General features: G+C 29.3%; 1 pseudogene; it reads right to left on the reverse strand.

Annotated features, from left to right (window-relative positions):
• The window catches only part of LOC112740661 (protein DETOXIFICATION 16-like), a 51,383-nt pseudogene extending 44,895 nt beyond the window's left edge, over positions 1 to 6,488 (reverse strand).
• Positions 6,489 to 6,736: the final 248 nt, after the last annotated feature.

Genomic DNA, 6,736 nt, shown 5'->3' on the forward strand with positions numbered 1-6,736 from the left:
AAATAAATATTAGTTAGTGTAATCAAAGAACACGAAATTTTATAGAGATGGTTTTACAGAAAATTAATAATGGATAACACTATTGAAATAAATAAATATTAGTTAGTGTAATCAAAGAAGAAGGTTTAAGATGGAATTGAGTATGAGTAGGAAAGTTGGAACGCGATTTAGGCTGTGGTAGAAGCCATTAATGTTGTTAGTAAACAAAGCACCTACATAGGTGATTTAGTGTTTGTTTGGATTGACGTTTGTCAAACTTAGAGTTTGAATAAGAGTGATTTTGTAGAATTGTTCTTGGATAGAAGTGAGTTTATAGCAACATGATTTATGTTTGGCAATTTTAGTATAAAATTTGATAACACAAATATTGTTTGGATAATATTAGTTAAATCACTTTTAGAAAGATAATTAGTTAATTACTAAAAAAATATAATATTAAATTATAATGTTATTATTTTAAATATATTTAATCCATTTTTTATACTTCTTTTAGTATTTTTTTTATATAATATCTTTTATAGTACTCTATTTTAGAATGTTATTTTTTTACTATTATAATAAGCATTAATATTTATTTATAAAATTAAAAATAACATAAAAAATGATAACTTTTTAAATATTTTTTATAATAAAATTAATATTTATTTATTAAATTAAAAATAACATATAAAATAAAATATTTTAGTACTCTTTTTAAATACTCTCAATAATCTTATTTTTATTATTGTTTTACGTTCTAACTTTTTACTAATTATATTTTTATTATTATTTATAATTAATTTTTTATTTAATTTATCATTTCTAATAAGAACAATAATACATATTATAAAAAATTAGAATAATAAACAGTGCATAAAAATTATAACAATAAATTTTACAATATCAAATAAAAAAATATTTTATAATTGTTTTAATATTCTCAGTATTTTTTTATTCAATATTATTTCGGACGATAACATTTTATTACTTATGACTCTATTGTTATGAATGATCAGTTTTTTATTTATTTTGTCATTTTTAATAAAATAAATAATTCATATTATAACAAAATTACAATAAAAAAATTTAATTAAAAAATGGAAAAATCAAAATGTAAAAGAAAGTATTAAAAATGATAAAAAAAAAATTATGGACGTTAATACAATATTTTGCTTCAAATGAACGCACTTTTAGATACAAAATCACCTCTAGGTTCAGAGAAAAAAATAGTTGTTAAACATCAAAGAACAACGTTCAAAGAACTTAAACGCACTTTTATCCTTTTCAACACCCTTAATAGTAATAGTGTATCAAAAACCATGGTGTCTTGTTTGAACAGAATGAGTACATTCCATTTGGTTGATGTATATGATGAGACATAGATACAAAGACACAGACATTAAAGACGTAGAAGTAAAATATTTGTGTCTATGTATTGTATTGTGTTTGGTAAAAATAATAAATAAGATACACATATTTAAAAAGGATTGAATTATCCTTCATTCAACTACAAATTTAACCACCATCACTGCACACCCATTATCCTAAACATTGCATATCATCACCATTGAATTTTTATTTCTTCTAATATATTTTATTTCTTCCAAAATCATCTTAAATTATCATTTAAATATTAAATATATAATATTTTTTGAAAAAATTAAAAAACTAATGCTCAGAATTTATCAAAGATTAATCAAAATTTAAATAAACAAAAAAATTAAATGTACAATTTTTTTTTGAAGAAAATAGAAGGATAAATTTGGTTGTAGAATCTAAAAGAGGAAGAGGAAAAAGAAAGGTTTGGAGAGATAAGGATAAATTTTAAAAATTGAATAAAGGTAAAAGAGTAAAAAATTAGTGTCTCACAAGTTGTGTCTCAGTGTGTCACCAAATTGGAAGTACACAAATTTAGTGTCTTCGTGTCCATCCGTGTCCTCCCGTGTCCTTCACAAATCTGTCTCACCAAACCAAACAGCAGACATGTGTCACCGTGTCCATGTTTCAATGAGACATGGACATCAACCAAACACTACCTCGAGTAACGGAATTCCTAAAAAGTTATATACTAACATAATCCACAAAATACTAGTCTGATTAATAAAGAAAAGGATAGCAAGATTGATCAGCTTCCAGCTTCGTCGCGACATTGGACCTGCAGTATTGTGACTGGTTCAATCATAACATGGGATGTATCTCATTATCAACCCATTGACCACTCATTAGAGTTACATAGACATCAGGATCTCATGAAGCAATTATTATATAAGACAATAATCACATTAACATTAATTAACAATTACTATTTTATTGGAAATCATCTAGTTGTACAATAAAAATAAATCAAGAATCCTGAATTTCACCAATTAATGACCTGTTCTCTTAAAATCTACAGCTAAAAACCTAACCATACACAACTGAAGAATACACAATTTTGCTTTAAAAACACAAGAAAACCAAGGATCTGTCTATCAAATTATCCAAGTATCAAATAAAATAGCACAACTTAGACAAGAATGGTTCAAGAACAGTAACAATATTGACAAGTTCAGGGTCCAAAGAATTTTTCTCCTTTGCCTCTCTCTTTTGGAGGCTCTCTTTGACCCATCAGTCTTGCCTTTTCAATGTCTATCAAGCCTGATAAATCATTGTCATTCTTTTTCACAATTACCAAATTTAAATCAGAGAAGTTATTGAATATTGAAGAATCAAAACACAGCACAAAAGACTTCAATGAATGCTCTATACATTGTGCAGTCTATACTGATTGTCATTATAATCTTAATCTCAAAGAAAATTAAAAGAGACATATAATAGTGTAGTGTATTACCTCTATGGAGCAAGAGGCGAACGCAACAAGGGATCAATACTCTCTGCTTCATTGAAAATCTCTAGGCTGCGTTTGTTTCTGAGAACAGGACAGGACAAGACACTGATGGACAGAGACATAAAATTTTATGTTTTTGTATTCTGTTTGGTGATAAACTAGAACAAATTATGAAAATCTAATTTATTCAATATGCAAAGCAAAAGCTAACACAATAGCTGACGGAACTCCAACTACATAATATGACCCTAAGTTAATAAAAACACCCATTTTTTGCCAACCGCATCCTCGGACAATTCCTGAGACAACACCCTGCAGCCCGTCCAAGAAATTGGATGCTGCAAGAATTGGCAGCATAAATCCTACCTGTCGAACCACTTGTACGTTGTTACTGTAAACATGGCCCCAAACGTTGCGTATCATTATCATCAGTGTTGCAACCAGAATACCCTCAATAATGGCTGCTACTACCACTACACGCACTGCTAAACGTGCAGACCAAGGATTACCAACTCCAAGTTCGTTAGATACACGAGTACTGTAACACAAACAAATAATTATGCAATTACAATTGTTACTTTGATCTCGACATTTGTTGTCACAGAATTCTAAATATTCATAAGCACGTAGCAGTAATTAAGTTACCTTATAGCTCCACTTAATCCAAACGGGATCATCCAAATAGTTAATGCTGTATTCACACTGTAATTTTCAACATTAATTAATATAGGTGCAAATAATAATATCCACAATAACATGTAAAGTGCTGGTAGCTAAGAATTGTGAGAACTACATCAAATGTGGAACTAACCAAATAGAAAGCACTGATGTTTGCAACTTTGGATTTGGAAGACGACCAGATAGGAGAACCATCAATTCAAACGACCACAGTTCCAAGCTGCTCAGCATAATGGGAACCAAACAAAAACTCATTTGTAGAGGATCTCGAACAGTATAATGGTGAGAAAAGCAACAGTTAGTAGAAACTTACCAAACCATAATAGCAGAAGGAATAGCAAGTTTCAAAAAAGAAGGAATGTCATGGAATGCCTCCACTGAAAACCCGTCCAAGTTTGTGAACATTTTGGAGAAAACTTAATATAGAACGCAAGTCTCAACACATTCACCCAATACGATATACAATTTGATATGGCAGCTCCTCTACTCCCTAAGTCATATTTTAATACTAACGCCCAACACAAAGCAGCATGCAGTGCAGTAGCTATTCCAGAGCTGAGCATCATTGGAACTCCAATGTTCTGTGTCTGTAGAAATCTAGTCTGACACTGAAGAACACTAGAGGCAAAAAGGTATGGAATGATTAACTGAGCATATCTTCCTACTTCTGTGGAGATTTCGTGATCTTGGCCAAATAAAATCAATATGGATTTTGTGTTTGCCCAAATGATAGAGATGGTACGCATAAGATGATAAGAACAAGCATGGCTTTCTGAACGTGTACGCCTAACATGTCATACTGTCCTGGTCCATATGATTGGCCACAAAAGGTATCCAAGGCACTTGCCATTCCCATCTGTCATCATATGAAACCAACAAGGAGTTGAACACAAGGTTCGTCGATTCAGTAGAAACAGTCAACAAGGTTAGTCGATTCAATAGAAACAGTTGGCAATGAATTAGTAATCGCTTCTAGTTTTCATGCTATGGAAGGGAGTAATCGAGTTTGGTGTTGAAATATTTTTATAACTAACACCGAACAAAATATTGGGATGGTTCAGTTCGGATTATATTTATTTGATATTTTTTAATAAATTTAAATTACAAAAGAAAAGAAAAGGAGAAAAATCCGATCAGTGAAACCATAAAAAGAGTGTTAAGATATATAAAAGGAACTGACCACTAAATCGATGCCAGTGACAGAAGAAAAGGAGGTGGCCATGGAAATGCCGGAAAGAGCCAACTCGCTGACATGACCCATAAACATTACGAAAATAAGCTCAATGGCGAAATTAAGAAGGTTCACCATAATTAAAGGTCCTGCCAGACATATTTGCTTTCTCACTTCTTTAACCACTGATCTTAACTTATTTTTGCATAAGTTGTGGAATTAAGAAGTTTATAAGGAAGAACAAGTTAGTCTCAGATGATAGAACTTATGAAGAGTGTGTTGTAACACAATAGATTAGGTTTATATTTAGTTGAGTTTTAGGGAGGCATAAAAAATAGTGGCTAAGGATGACATTAGGTTAATCCCCTATTTAAAATAAATTTTTTTCAAAATCTACTCTTTTTTTTTATCAAAGATAGGATTGAGACTCGAATTAAATTAAAATTATATATACATATTGTGTTTTAAAATTTCAATTTCATTTGGATATATTTTTATTATTGTTAAATAAAAAATTTTGTAATTATTGAATTTTATAATATTTAAAAAATTTTATTCTTTTGACCCAATTATATTTGTAGAAATATTTTTATTTAGTATTTTGTTGAATTTTTTGTATGAAATTTAAAGTTCGAGAGTTTTATGTGTTTTAGTGCCTATAAAAGTATAAATATCAATAATAGTCTGTTTTAAATATAATATTGAAATGAAATCACACTATTTAGATTGAAATTGCATAATAAAAAAGAAAATTAGTTTTTAAGAATACTAATAAAATGAAAGAGTTGTGACAAATAAAATAAAAAAAAAGATAAATAGAAAAAATAAAGTATTACTATTATTGGCAAATTTTCTCTTACTAATTTGATTTCAATTGTTTTTACAATGATAATTAAAAAAAAACGAATTAAGAAGCACATTAGCATATATTTAAACAAAATACATTAATTTTCAGTCTCATCAATTTTAATTTTATGTAATTTTTTTTCAAAGAAATAAACAAACCAAAATGAAATAAATGACAATTCAATTATTTTAAGAAAGCATTAATTAAATTTTATTAATTAAAAATTCAACTATTAAGCATAAAAACAGTTATCAAATTCAGAATCTTAAAAAATTTCAATAGCAAAATTAATAAATTTTTGATTAAAATTAAAATATTTTAGCCTCACCATTAAGAAATTTTATTAAGCATGGCTTTCTGAACGTATACGCCTAACATGCCATGCTGTCCTGCTCCATACGATTGGCCATAAAAGGTATCCAAGCCACTTGCCATTTCCATCTGTCATTATATGAAACCAACAAAGAGTTGAACACAAGGTTAGTCGATTCAATAAAAACAGTTGGCAATGAATTAGTAATCGCTTCTAGTTTCCATGCAATGGAGGGGAGTAATCGGGTTTGGTGTTGAAATATTTTCATAACTAACATTGAACAAAATATTGGGATGGTTCAGTTCGGATTATATTTATTTGATATTTTTTAATAAATTCAAATTATAAAGGAAAAGAAGAGGAGAAAAATCCGATTAGTGAAACCGTAAAAAGAATGTTAAGAGATATAAAAGGAACTGACCACTAAACCAATGCCAGTGACAGAAGAAAAGAAGGTGGCCATGAAAACGCCAGAGAGAGCCAACTCGCTGACATGACCCACAAACATTACGTAAATAAGCTCAATGGCAAAATTAAGAAGGTTCACCATAATTAAAGGTCCTGTCAGACATATTTGCTTTCTCACTTCTTTAACCACTGATCTTAACTTATTTTGCTTTGATACATTAGGCTCAATAGAGACACCGGTATTATTCTTGTATTCTCCCTCCATGGCTAATTTATATATTCTTACATAAGTTGTTGAATAAAGAATAAGTTTGTCTCAGATGATAGAACTTATGAAGAGTGTGTTGTTGTTGGGAATAATTCAGCATTCCCCCTTGAGAAAATACCTTTCATAGAGAAATAAAATAGATACAATCACAACACAAGAATTTAACGTGGAAAATCCCAATTACTGGAGAAAAAAAAACCACGGCCGTTGTCAAATGACAACCAAAGAATATCACTATGTGAAAA

This window comes from Arachis hypogaea, chromosome 14, assembly GCF_003086295.3.
Source record: "Arachis hypogaea cultivar Tifrunner chromosome 14, arahy.Tifrunner.gnm2.J5K5, whole genome shotgun sequence".
NCBI lineage: Eukaryota > Viridiplantae > Streptophyta > Magnoliopsida > Fabales > Fabaceae > Arachis > Arachis hypogaea.